Raw genomic sequence first — 14,633 nt, 5'->3', positions numbered from 1 at the left:
TGCATTACACTTCTCAGTACACCTATACGGCACAATTTTTCTATCTCTAGTTGTGTATAAAGTATGTTGACACCAATTTGTGTCTTTATATATGTACTTCAGATAATGATGTCCATCACCTTTCACCATCCTTGCTAACCCCCACCCCTTCCCTTTCCCTTTCACCCCACTGCTCTATCTAATGTTCGTCTATTCCTCCCATGCTCCCCCTCCCTACCCCACTATGAATCAGCCTCCTTATATTAGAGAAAATATTCAGCATTTGTTTTTTGGGGATTGGCTAACTTCACTTAGCATTATCTTCTCTGAATCCATTCATTCATCTGCAAATGCTGTGATTTTGTTTTCTTTAATTGCTGAGTAAAATTCTATTGTGTATATATGGCACATTTTTTTTTAATCTGTTCATCTACTGAAGGGCATCTAGGTTGGTTCCACAGTTTAGCTATTGTGAATTGTGCTGCTATAAACATTGATGTGGCTGTGTTTCTGTAGTATGCTTATTTTAAGTCCTTTGGGTATAGACCGAGGAGAGGGATAGCTGGGTCAAATGGTGTTCCAAATGTTAATTGTCCCTAGAATTTTGTTTCTGAAAGAAAATTTCTGTGTTTACATATACAAATTTAACTACACAGTAAGCTGATCTTGATTAACTATTAATGACATTGCTTTAAATTATCTGAGATATATCAGAATATATATATTCAGATATATCAGAATGTTAATTTTACTTTAAGACCTTGATTATTTACCTTTCATTTGAAATACCACAAAATTTAATATGGTATTAAACATCTGAAACTAACAAAATATTATCTTATAAGTTAGAATTTTATTTTAAACTAAGGCTAATAAACACAGTTATCTTTATGGTATTTAGTCAGAAAGGCGCACATTTTCTTGGAGACTCAAGTTTGAAAACAATATTAACTGTTTGATTTCTTAAAGACTACTCCTTTTAGAAAAACAGAATGTTATTTTACAGTGTGAACTTTCAGGCAGTACCCAATCGGAGTTTCCTAGTCATTGAAAATCAAGGGAGCTAGGGATATAGCTCATTTGGTAGAGTGCTTTCCTCACACACACAAGGCCCTGGATTCAATCGCCAACACCACCACCAAAAAAAAAAAAAAAAGAAAGTCCTGGGAATTACCTATTTCCTTTCTGTAATAATAGTTTGGAATTAAATATGAACTTTGGCTGCATTCTTTCATCAGATTTTTGACATGTTAATCATAAAAGTATGTGTATTTTGCTGTTTGTTATGTTACAATCGTTCAATCTAGAAAATGTCTCCTTAATTCACTCATGATTTTCTTAAAAAAGGAAGATGTAAGGATATTACAAATATTTTCATTGTTAGCATTTCAAAGATATTGTTTATAAGGAGAAGATAAGAGCTGTCAAATTTTCTAATGGACGATTGAAGCTCTCTGAGGAGGCACCCAGTTTGAAAAGACATCCTGTTTTTCCCAACAACAAATCCTTAATTCTCTGACATCAACTGGAGGTGTTCTATATTTCACTTCTGTCACTGATAACCTAAATTTGATGGAGAAATTAAAAGGTAAAAGGGATCCAGTCCTTAATACTGTTTTCACTTTAGATTCTAGCCATAAATAGGATCCCTGGGCTATTAGCACTTCAGCCAACACAAATTTGAGAGTTCTCATAACTACCCCTCTTTAGGTGTTACAAATTACTGAAGAAATCACAAAAACTCAGAAAAGTGCTATACTTCTGATTCCTTTTATTAAGAAGGGTACAGGGGAATAGCCAGAAAAAGAGTACATGGGTAGCAAGGTCTGGGAGGATCATGAGCTCAGGAGCCTTAAAGACCCTGTGGTGTCTACTTATGCTGTCTTCTTGTTACATTGATGTGTATTAACTAAGAAGCTCTCGAAAGCTTTGTGTTCAAGAGATTTATTTATTTTGTTATAAGTAGTTATATGTGACAGTGGAATGTATTTTGACACATCATACATAAATGGAGTATAACTTCTCATTTGTCTGGTTGTACATGATGTACACAGGTCATGCAATCATATATGCACATAGGGTAATAATGTCCAATTCATTCTATTGTCCTTCCAACCCCCATATCCTCCCCTTTACCTTAAAAAAAGAGTTTTTATTAATACCTCATTACCAAATCATGATTGATTAAATCATTGACTATTGGTAATGAACTAAATCTTTTGTCCCTTTTCCTCCCAGAGGTGGGTTCATGGGCTTAGAATTTCTAGCCTTCTAATCACATGATTGATTCCTCTGTCATCAAGTTCCATTCTTGAAGCTATCTAAGGGATCCACTGAGTATCACATCATTAGGATAAATGCTGGGATTACTGGGCTGAGACCTTCTGGGAAACAGAGGCAACCCAAAGGTCTCTCTTCAGATGCTGATTCTTGTGATCAAGTCAAAAAGAGTTTAGACATGTCACTCACAGTAACAGGTAATGAGCTTATTAGAAGGGATGGGAAAGGGGTAAAGGGGACACTTGAGAGAGATTGGATGCTCTCAGAGAATAGAGGGACAGCATGCCTCTTCCACAGTCCAATTTTATTGGGGATTTTAGAGAAGTTTCCACAGTCCTTCCCAGGTCCACATCTTGACTTTTGACTGACAGCAGGATAACATCGGACTTTCAAGTCCTCACTGCTCATGCCAACTTTAGGTCACTTTGGCCCATGCTGATTGATTCCAATTGGATTTTTTAAAAAATATTTTTAGTAGTAGATGGACACAATACCTTTATTTATTTATTTTTATGTGGTGCTGAGGATGGAACCCAGTGCCCCACATGTGCTAGGCAGGTGCTCTACCACTGAGCTACCACCCCAGCCCATGGATTGTACTTTTTTTAAAAATTGGTTCTTTTTAGTTATATGTGACAATAGGATCCATTTTGATATAATTACACAAGCATGGAATATATCATTTTAATTGGTACTCCATTCTTGTGGATGTACATGATGGTAAGATTCACTGTGGGGTATTCATACATTTACTTGGGAAAATTATGTCAGACTCATTACACTGTCTTTCTTTTTCCTATCCCCCTTTCCTTTACTCCACTTTGTCTAATCTACTGAACCTTTTTTTCTTCCCCTCTACCTCCCTTATTGTGAGTTAGCTTCCACATATCAGAAAACTTCAACCTCTGTTTGTTTGTTTGTTTGTTTGTTTGAGATTCATTTATTTCACTTAACATGATAATTCTAGATCCTCCACCATTTACTGGCAAATGTCATAAAGTTACTCTTCTTAATGGCTGAGTAATACTTCACACACACCACATTTTCTTCATCCAATCATTGTTGAAGGGCACCTAGGTGGCTCCATAATTTTATTCTTTATCATAAATTCTTACATATTTTATGATTAGGAGGAATTATCCTTATTTCCCTGGATTCTGGGATCTGGTCTGTGAAAAGGGTCACAAAAATCTCCCTTTGAGGGTAACTTGTATTCCTCTTATCAGTGTTATTTTGGGCCTACATTTTACCTGCAGATAACAGAGGGCTACGTGTAAATTGCTTCTCAGAAATGAAAGCATGCAGGAGTCAGCACAGTAGATCCATTTTATAGAATTATTCCTTTAATCTCATGTTCCTACCACTCATGTCTGTCTATGCTCTGTCACTGGTATGGTTGGAAATGGGTTCCTTATGAAATAACAAGGCACTCTTTTGACCCAGGAAATAGCAAGTGTTTTAGAAGCTCTGTGCTAGGAACTGGAGACAAAGATCAAATATATTTTTTATTAAACCACAGTGCTTATCAAATACTATTTTCCATGCTTTCTGTTAGGATTAGAAATAATAAGACATGATGCATATATTCAGGAAACTCACACTGTAGGGGGAAATAGTGAAGTTGCTTATCCAGGGATTCGGTCTGAAACTTAAGTGTGGGTTTAAAACCTCATAAGCAGAATTTTTCTTAAATTGTCTGAAATTCACCATATTTTTATTAAATCCAGCAGCAGCATAGTTGCTATTTCTTCAGGAAAGCATTTGTTGAAATTGTTGGTCTGCATTTAGCATTTTTGTTTGTTTGTTTAATTTTTTTTTTTTTTTAGTGCTAGTTTTCTGATTTCTCTGGCTGTACATGATGTAGCGTAACACCCTATGTGCAGTCTTACATTTATCTAGGGTAACGATGTCCATCTCAAACTGCATCTTTTAAACAGCAGAATCACACTTAGTTACCTCTCTTAGAGAGTGATGTTGCTGTTGTTAGAGTCACAAAGGAACTGAGACCAAAAAAGGGACAATAGACACTCCTCCCAGCACTAGAGCATATGTTTGTTTATTTATTTATTTATTTATTAAAGGGTGTTTTTTTGTTTTTTTTTTAATGTGGTGCTAAGTATCGAACCCAGTGCCTCACATATGCTAGGCAAAGCACTTTACCACTGAGCCACAACCCAAGCCCCATTTATTTATTTTTAATTTTTATTGGTACATTATAATTATACATAATAGTGGGATTCATTGTGACATATTCACACATGCATATAACATAATTTGATCATTACTTTTCTCTTTCCTCTCCTCTTCCCTCCCCTTTCCTCCCTGTTCCCTTTTCTCTACTCTGTTTGGCTCCCTTCTAATTTCATGAACCTCCCCATCCCTTTTTTTCTTAGCTTCCATACATGAGAGAAAACATTACAACCCTTGACTTTGTGAGTCTGTCTTATTTCACTTAACATAATACTCTAAAGTTCCATTCATTTTCCATTCTTTATGACTGAATAAAACTCCACTGTGTATAGATGACATATTTTCTTTATCCAGTCATCTTTTTATGGGCACTCAGGCTGGTTCCATATTGGCTCTTATAATTGTGCCAATTACAATGTAAACATTGGTATGGGTATACCTCCTCTATAGTATGCTTAGTTCAATAAATACCAAGGAATGTTATATCTGGATTATATGGTGGTTCCATTTCTAGTCTTTCAAGGAATCTCTATACTGATTTCCATAATGGCTGTACTAATTTACAATCCCCCAAACAGTATATAAGTTTTCCTTTTTCCCCACATCCTCATCAGCATTTATTATTACTTGTATTCTTGTTGGTTGCTCTTCTGATTGGAGTGAAATGGAATCTCATTATAGTTTTGATTTGCACTTCCCTAATCACTAAAGATGCTGAACATTTTTTTTTATGTATTAGGTGGCCATTTACATTTCTTTTGAGAACTGTTTGTTTAGTTCATTTATCCATTAATTAAAGATAAATGAAAGCATTTTATTTCCTTAATATGCTTCTTCTATGTCAAATAGATAATTTTGTAGTATATTATTTTAATTTGGTTCTTGCTTCTTAATAATTTTTAAAGGTTATTTTCTTCATGGAAAGTAGTCTAGTTTGGATTAACCTAAGTCCAATTTTAGTATGTTAAAACTTTTCTCCCATTTCATTGCATTTCCTTCTCCTTTCTTCTCCTGTTATCATAATACAAATAATTTATGTCTACTTTATAAGACCATCAACATGATTTTAAAATTACTGCTTTATATACCTGTATTTTAAATGAGATAGGAGAGAGTTCCATACAAAATACCCTTTTAGTATTTTGGGTAGGGCAGATCTGCTAGTGATTAATTCTCTCATTTTGTTTAGCTAACTATGTTTTGATTTCTTCTTTTTTCCCACTTGGCTCTCCTTTGTTTTTAAAGAATAGCTTCACTAAATACAAAATTCTTAGTTGATTGTATTTTTCCTTTTATCACTCTATATGTCATCTCACTGTCTTTTGGCCTACATGTTTTCTGATGAGAAACTCTACAAATCTTTTTAAGGAAACTTTTTGAGGAATTGCTTTCTTTTGCAGCTTTCAAGGCTTTCTCTGTCTTTTGACATATTCATGATATATTAAGTTTAGCTTTGAATTTGTTGAGTTCATCTTTGAGTTTGTTGAGTTTCTTAATATGCAGATTGTTTTCCTTCAAATTTGAGGAGTTTGGGTTACTATTTCTTCAGTATTCTACTTTTTTCTTTCTCTCCTCTTCTTCTGGGACTCATATTATGCACATATTAGTAGGTGTGATGACATCCCAGAGATCTCTTAGGCTTGCTTCTTTATCTCTTTCTTTTTCTTTTTGTTCTTTAGACTCAAGAATCTGAATGGATCTCTTTTCAAGTTCACTGTCATTTCTTTTGTCTGTTCAAATAGCACGGCATCAGTAGGTTGTCCTATAATTCAATTCTTATATACTAACTACCTGGAGGTAGCATTAGATCCCACAGGTTAAGCAATAAGTCCACAAGCCTCTTACCATTTCACAAGCTAATTACAAATTCTAGTTTGTGACCTGTGCTACTGAATGATCAACTATAAATTGTCTGTGATCCCCTCTTCAGGTTTCACTAGTTTCCTGGGGTGTCTACAGATCTCAGGGAAATCCTTTATTTACATTCCCATCTGTTATAAAGGTTATTACAAAAGATAAACAATCAGTTTAAAGAGATCCACAAGGCAAAGTATGGAGAAGGACCCTCCTACCCTCTTAGGGTATGTTGTCCTCCAGAAACTTCCATGTGTTCAGCAATCAGAAGCTCTCTGAACCTGGTCCTTTTAGGCTTTTATAGTCTTCATTACCTAGGCATGATTGATTACATCATTGGCCATTGGCAATCAGCTTAATTTTCAGTCTTTCCCTTCTTTGGAAGTTGGGGATGGAGCAGAAAGTTCGACATCTAATCTCATGGTTGGTTCCCAGGGGCTCCCATCCAGAGGCTTTCCAGGAACCCCCTAGGCACCAGTCATCTCATTAAATCACAAAAAGAGACCTGGGGATGTGACTCTGTGGTAGAGTGCTGACCAAACAATGCCAGAGGCCCTGGGATTAGGTTCTCAGTATTGCAAAACAAAAGATATATGAAAAGATACTCATCACTTAAGAGATTCCAAGGGTTTTAGGAGCTGTGTGGCAAGAACCAAGGGTCACAGAAAAAGTGTTTTTTTTATTATATCACAGTATTATATCTCCTCTCATAAGTTTTCACTTCGGCAATTTTACTTTTCATCTCCAGAATTTCTATTTGGTTCTTTTTTGTAATTTCAGTGTCTTTTGCACAAACTTTGCGCTTTTTTCCATTGCTTTCCTTGTTCAGTCCCACCAAAATTTTTCATGGTCACAGATCATGCAATGTTGACTTTCGTTTTCAGGTTTCTGTACATATTAGAATATTCTTTTGTTTGGATGAATTTTATTCACATTTCAAATATCAATTCATGTCACTTCATGGAAACCTTCCTAGATTCTCACAAATCTGTTGTATCTATGAAAGTGATAATAAGATTTTTTAATATTTATTTCAATACCTATCATATCATATTATAATTGCCTATGTACATGTACTCATCTTTATCTCTAAAGCAGACTATAAAGTTCATGAGGTCAGGGACTGTTATTATGAGCAACCTGTGACCTATCATCTAACATTGGACCTCAGTGAGTTGCTAAATGAATAGAGAATTTATGTCTGCATTTATGAATGAAGAAAACAACCATGCTCAGTACTGGAAATACAAAGATATCTTAGACAAATGCCTGAATAAAATAAACCTTTGAAACATCTTGTGTTTGAGCAATGCAGTTTCTATTAGTAATGTGGGATTAATCACTTAAACCAGTGATTCTAGATAAAGCCTTATGTGCTCTATTTGAAACAATAAAATAGCAAAACTAAATTTGAAACCAAAAAGCATATTTACAAATAAAAGAAGAAAATGAAGAGAACTTTCTAACATATCATAGGTCATAAACATCTTCTCATGGTGGGGAATATACTCTAACATTATCTATTGCTGAGGCCAACAAATTATCTATAGAACAGATGGTATATAGTTTTAGACTTTGAGGGCTATAATGTCTGAAAACCTGTTGCAACTTACTCAACTCTACCTGTAGCAAAGGAACCCATAGATCATTCCAAATGGGGTATGGTGCATCCCAATAAAGTTTATCTCCAAAAACAGGCAGCAATCAGAATTTGGTGCAAGTGCTGTAAATCTATTACACAGATATAATTAGCTCCCTATTTTTGGAATTTGTCTTCAATTTATTTCCCTATTAGTAATCTAGCATCACTTCATGTTCATTTTCAATTTTCTGCCTAAGATAAATTCTAAATGTAATATACTCTTTCTGAGACTAAGAGTATATCCTTGGGCTGGGTTTGTGGCTCAGCGGTAGAGTGCTCGCCTAGCACATGTAAGGTGTTGGGTTCGATGCTCAGTACTACATAAAAATAAATAAATAAAATAAAGGTAAAAAAAAATAGATGCAGCCATTGCCTTTAAAAAAAAAAAAAGTAGATCCTTATGAGTTAGTCAGCTTCCTGATACTGTAGTAAGTACTTGAAATAAACAACTTATCAAAAGGAAGTTTATATTAGCTTACCATTTGGAAGTCTATAAGTCAGTTGACCCTGTTGCTTTTCAGGCTCTGAGAACGCAACATACCATGGAAAGGAGCGTGTAACTGAGCAAAGCATTTACCTTATGGCCTAGACATGAAAAAGAAGAGAAGAAATTCTGGTTCCATAGTCCCCTTCAAGGGCGTGCCCCCAGTGACCTAAAACCTCACTCTGGGCTTCACCTTTTAAAGGTTCTTTTGCTTCGCAGTTAAGTGCCAAAGTAGGGATCAAGCCTTTAACACTTGGCCTCTGGGGGACATTCTAGATCCAAACTATAACCTTATAACTTTTTTCTTCAAGGATAGATAATTTAACATTTGCTTTCTAACTGTGACTGTGAGCATTTTGTTTTGTTCTTTTTGTGGTTATTGAGAATGGAGAAAGAGTGAAACTTTAGAAGGAAAGAAAGAAAGAAAGACTGGAGGGAAACAGATTGAGATAATAATAGGGATATAAAACTTGAAATATTCCAGGAAGAAGAAAATAGAGAAAAATTCCATAACAACAAATTTTCCTACTCACATGCCAAGTTTTTATTTATTTAAAACATTTTGTACATCAAGTTTGAGATTTAGGTGGGGTTTTGCAAATTAGAAATAAAATTTTTTATTTTTCCAAAAATATTCTTAGACTGGCATGATTTTCATTGTGGTTAACCAGTGAGAGAGAGAGAGAGAGAGAGAGAGAGAGAGAGAGAGAGAAAATATGTGTGTGTGTGTCTATATGTGTGTATATGTATATATATATGGAAAAGTCTAATCAATTGGTTCAGGGATTGGCATCTTACTATCAGTGGGCCAAATTCTTCCCTTTGTCTGTTTTGTATATATGAAATTTATTTATTTTTTAATTTTTCCTTTTTTTGGTACTAGGAATTGAACTCAGGGACACTCACCACTGAGCCACATCCCCAGCCCTATTTTGTATTTTATTTAGAGACAGGATCTCACTTGTTGCGTAGTACATCTTTTTTTTTTTTTTTTTTTTTTTTTTTTTGCTGAGGTTGCCTTTGAACTCGCAATCCTCCTGCCTCAGCCTCCCAAGCTGCTGGGGTTACAGGCATGCACCACCATGCCTGGCCATAAATGAAATTTATTATAACATAATTAGGTACATTGACTTAGTATTGTCAATGGCTGCTTTCAGGTTTTAAAAGGGCAGAGTTATGTAGTTGTATCAGAGACAGTATGGCCCATAAAGCTTAAAATGTTTACTATGTTCTACTTTACAGGAAAAGTTTACAAATCCCTAAATTAGAAAAATTGTATATTTAGTCAGTTTACTGAAAATGGATCTACAAATATACAAGTAATTTTGCTACAAATGGGTAACCAAGATTTTAGACACTTAATTTGGAGACCAGATCTAGGAGCTTAAAATACAAAACACAATGTTGAAAAATGACAAGCAATGTTAGAATACAGTGAACTCATAGAACAAGTATGCATTCCATGAAAGATGAATTTCAAAACTCCTACATACTTGTTATTAAGAAGCACCTGCCTTCGTTATAAAAAGACCTACGTACACATAGTTGGAAGTAGCCAACTCTATAAAGTTTTGCCCAGTCTTTAAAAAGCAGCATTTGTACTGTGTGACAAGTTTCAATGGAGCATTGCTGAAATAACTGTTACAGCTTCTGAATTAGGCAACGGTATTCAAATTGAAAAACTCAGACTCAATAAATGTTTGAAATCTGTGTGCATAAGCTTATTCCAAAGATGAGCTTTATTTCTACTGGACATGTAGCCTAAATTCTTTTGACATGAGTGTAAGACTAGATATGTATAGGTGAAGGAGAAGGGGAGATTGGTTAAAAGGATACAATGTCTCTTTTTTTAATATTTATTTTTTAGTTGTAGATGGACATAATACCTTAATTTTATTTATTTTTTTTAAAGAGAGAGAGAGAGAGAGGATTTTTTAATATTTATTTTTAGTTTTCGGTGGACACAACATCTTTTTTTTTTTTTTTTTAATGTGGTGCTGAGGATCGAACCCAGCGCTCCGTGCATGCCAGGCGTGAGCGCTACCTGAGTCACATCCCCAACCCTTTCTTGTGTGTGTGTGTGTGTGTGTGTGTGTGTGTGTGTGTGGTGGTGCTGGGGATTGAACTCAAGGCCTTATGCATACAAGGCAAGCACTCTACCAACTGAGTTATACCTCCAGCCCCAATTTTATTTTTTTATATGTGGTGCTGAGGATGGAACCCAAGGTCTGGCATGTATTAGGCGAGCACTTTACTGCTGAGCTGCAATCCAAACCCCAGGATACAAAGTTTCTATAAGATAGGATGAGTAACTTCTGGAGATCTGTTTACTGCATGGTGACTAGAGTTAATAATGCATACTTAAATGCTAAAGAGATTAGATCTTAAATATTCTCACCAAAAATATTAAGTATGAGGTGACAGATATGTTAATAAGCCTGACTAGTTTATCTCTCAGGAATTTTACAGTTGTATGACACCACACATTTATATGACATAGAGTTAGTGAAGGGAAATAAATGGAGACAGGCTGTGTTTGTCAAGACAAAGCAGTGCTATTACAAAACTACAAATATTATAGTAGACATTCTGTTGCCCAAAAGAAATTGATTCTCATATCGTTTTTATACATTTCTCTTTATTTAATTTTTGAGTTTATTTTATCTTGTTTCTCATCATTTGCTTTTCTGTGATACTTATTCTATATTAAAAAATGTTAGTGTTATGCCAAGAATTCACATTATGATTGTTCTTCAGGATGTTCTTAAGAAAGGGTGGTGAGCCCAAGAACCAGAGAATGTGTCTGTTGTAATTACTACAGCTTTGAATAGGACTTTAGGTTATTCAGAATAGAGAAGTCCAATGAGCTTAGGACTCTTTCCAAACCCATATAATCAGGTTTTCCTGTAACCCCACTGATTGTTTGTTTGTTTATTTATTTATTTATTTCCCCCCCCTTTGCAGTACTGGAAATGGAACCCAGAGACATTCTATCATACACTACATCCCCAGCCTTTTTATTTTATTTTTGAGACTAAATTGCCCACATTGGCCCCAAACTTGCTACCTTCTACCTCAGCTTCCCAAGTCCCTATAATTACAGGCATATGACATTGCTCCAGGCTGATAGTTCTATTGTATTATTTCTCTGTTTACATGGATTTGGTTCTTCACATATTCACAACTTTCATGTTATTCCTTTCTCCTTGAACAATTATTCCATTTTGCTGAGCATTGTTTCTTTCATTTAATAAATACTTATTAAACATATAAAATGCATTTTGCACTGAGTCCAGGGATATTATGTTCATCCAGACACACACAGTGTCAACTCCCAAAGAATTTGCCATCAAATGGGCTAGTCAGATAAAGAAAGGGGAAGTTATGTAAATTAAGAACTGAGAAATTAAGTGTTAAGGAAGCAAGTTTTGAAAATCAAACCAACATTCAAGCAGTATTACATAGAGCATTGGTTTTAGATTTTGTTGATCTGTTTTCAAATCCTTAAAAGCCATGAGACTCTAAGTTAACTTCAGTGATACTTGCTGGGTTGTTTTAAGTCTTAGGAATAAATAGATGTAAAGCACTTAGCCTAGTGCCTGCTGAATAAATGATGTTTTCCCTTTTTGTAAATCATCATTCAAAATTGTGATTCCAAAGCTTTTAAGTAGATGATTTATCTGGCTTCTACTTCATAAGAAATATGAAAAATGGATATATGATTATTTTGAAGACACTTTATCAGCATTCTGACATAAACTTATTAGAAATCAATTTTTATAATTCTTTTATAAATCTCACTCAGACTTCCATTAAGGTATATTGACTATCTTAAAAACTTGTGATATTACTTATAAAACATTTTATCACACTAGTAATTCTGAAATCACTGGTCCTGAATTTGTGAACTAAAAAGGGAGTACTTCTCTGTCTCCCCACCTCCTTCATCCTGTAGTTTAATCAAGTTATGTTTTATGTCCAGAGAATAATTTTTATAACCTTTATTCCTGAGTTATTTAAAAAACATTTAAGTAAATTATCAATGAATTGATGAAATGTATTTTCTAAAGACTTGTTATATTTAGAATTTTCTCTATGTGAAGAATATTAAAACTAACATTTTGAAAATTATACAGTGTTTTATTTAGAAACAAAGTTCTTGCTTTTCACAGAAAATAATTGTTTTGTTTCTTTGAAATTAAGTAGCATAACTATTGCTAAAAATATAAACGGAGGGTTTGAGATTGTAGCTCAGTGGTAGAGTACTTGCTTTGCACATGTGAGGCACTGGATTCAATCCTCAGCACCACATAAATAAATAAAATAAAGGTATTGTGTTCATCTATTACAACTATTTTCAAAAATATATAAACCAAGTTTGGTATAGTTGCAGCACAGTATTTCGTCAAAAGTGTGATGATTGATATCAAATCAGAATATTGTCTAGAGGTTACAATTCTTGTAACATTAAATAACAAATCATTCCAGTTTTGTTATACCATATGTAATAAGTATTCAAGATTTGTTGTTTAAAACTACCTTAAAAATGCTAGCTGGGTGTAGTAGTGTATGCCTATAATCCCAGTGGTTCGGGAGGCTGAAGCAGGAGGATCATGAGTTCAAAGCCAGCCTCAGCAAAAGCAAGTTGAACAACTCAGTGAGACCCTGTCTCTAAATAAAATACAAAAAATAGTTCTGGGGATTTGGCTCAGTGGTTGAGTGCCCCTGAATTCAATACTCGTCCCCCAAAATAAGAAAGCTAATTTCTTATAAGCACAAAATATCAACAGTACATAGAATTATTTTATATAAACCATTCTAAGTCAGCATTGAAAATAGTGATCAAATAACTACTTTCGTATCAAAAAAACAAAAAACAAAAAAAAACAAGGCCAGTGAGGGATTAAAGTGGAGAAGAAACCTGAGGATAGTGTTGGCAGGACTAGCACAGTAAATAGTGAATGGCTGCATTGCATGAGGAAAATGGACATGTGCTATCATGCCATTCTTCCTATTTGAGTTAGACAAATGGTATATGCCCAGGGGTAATGAGGGACAATGCTCTGAAGAAAGACAGGAACCACTTCCATACAGCCCTGCCAGATTCAGGAAACTAATGGTACATCTGCTATTTTGTTGTTGCTGTTGTTACTTTGGATACGTTACTGTGTCTATAGCATTTATTTTGTGGATCCTCACTCAGTGCCAGCTTTTGTGTTGGCAAAGTATTGCCATTTACCCTTTACTGCACTTCCTGAAAACTGTGCATGTTTTTTTCTCTCCTGCTCTCCCTCCCTCTTTCTCTTGTCATTGTGTTCACTCTGTCCCACTCCACTGCCGCAGCTCCCCGTACGGGCCACCAAATGCCGCATTCTGGCTGGGCACAATTCAGGAGCCACTTGTCAAAAGAAACTAACTTTATTTTTAGAACTACACACGCCAAACAAAACAGCTCCTCAGGAAAAAACCCTCAGAGCCCAACTGCCACCACGGGCTTCCCACAAGCCTCTCTCCCCAACACCAGCCTCTCCACCTCCCACAATCCTCCTGCTCTTGAGGCCGATTGGCTGGGTCGCGTGGGCGGAGCCAAAGAAGTCCCCCAATGAGCAGCTCCGTGGTCTGAAAGGGCAGGGAAACAGCCCAATGAGCATCACCGCAGAGGAGCCAATCAGCTAGATGTTGCTGGGGCCGCTGTGAGCCAATCATCAGCTGGCAGTCTGAAGGGCGGGGAAACAGCCCAATGAACATCACCGCAGAGGAGCCAATCAGATAGATGTTGCTGGGGCCACTGTGAGCCAATCATCAGCTGGCAGCTGGAAGTTTGCTGGGGCCCCTTTGGCTGTGGCTCTCAACACTCCACCAAGTAGAAAATTTAGTTTTCTAGAAATTTATTACCATTGATTTATAGAGGTTTTGTTTTGATTTGGGTTTGTCTTTTTTGTTTGTTTGTAATAGCAAAATTTTATTTTGCCCTCCTCCCCATCTCTAATAGCAAAATTCTATACTCTAAAACTCCTTTTACCCTTTTCTTTCTTGTAAAGCTATGTCTTAAAGAAATTTCTTATTTGAAAATTAATGCCAATGCAGGCATTCATTGATTTATTTAGTAAACTTTCAATGAATTTTGTAAGGCTCATAACCCTGAGCTATATGGTATTATGGGTGATTCAGTAAAGTATTTAAAAGTAGTCAGGTTATAAGTGT

General features: G+C 35.4%; 1 protein-coding gene across 3 annotated transcripts in view; it reads left to right on the top strand.

Moving 5' to 3' along the window:
* Window positions 1-14,633, top strand: part of REV3L (REV3 like, DNA directed polymerase zeta catalytic subunit) — a 177,894-nt gene that overhangs the window by 43,967 nt on the left and 119,294 nt on the right. The window lies entirely within an intron of this gene.

This window comes from Spermophilus citellus (assembly GCF_964194105.1).
Source record: "Spermophilus citellus genome assembly, chromosome: 5".
In the NCBI taxonomy this organism is placed as follows: Eukaryota; Metazoa; Chordata; class Mammalia; order Rodentia; family Sciuridae; genus Spermophilus; species Spermophilus citellus.
Note: the sequence above shows the minus strand (reverse complement) of the source record. Positions and strands in the feature narration are given on the sequence as shown.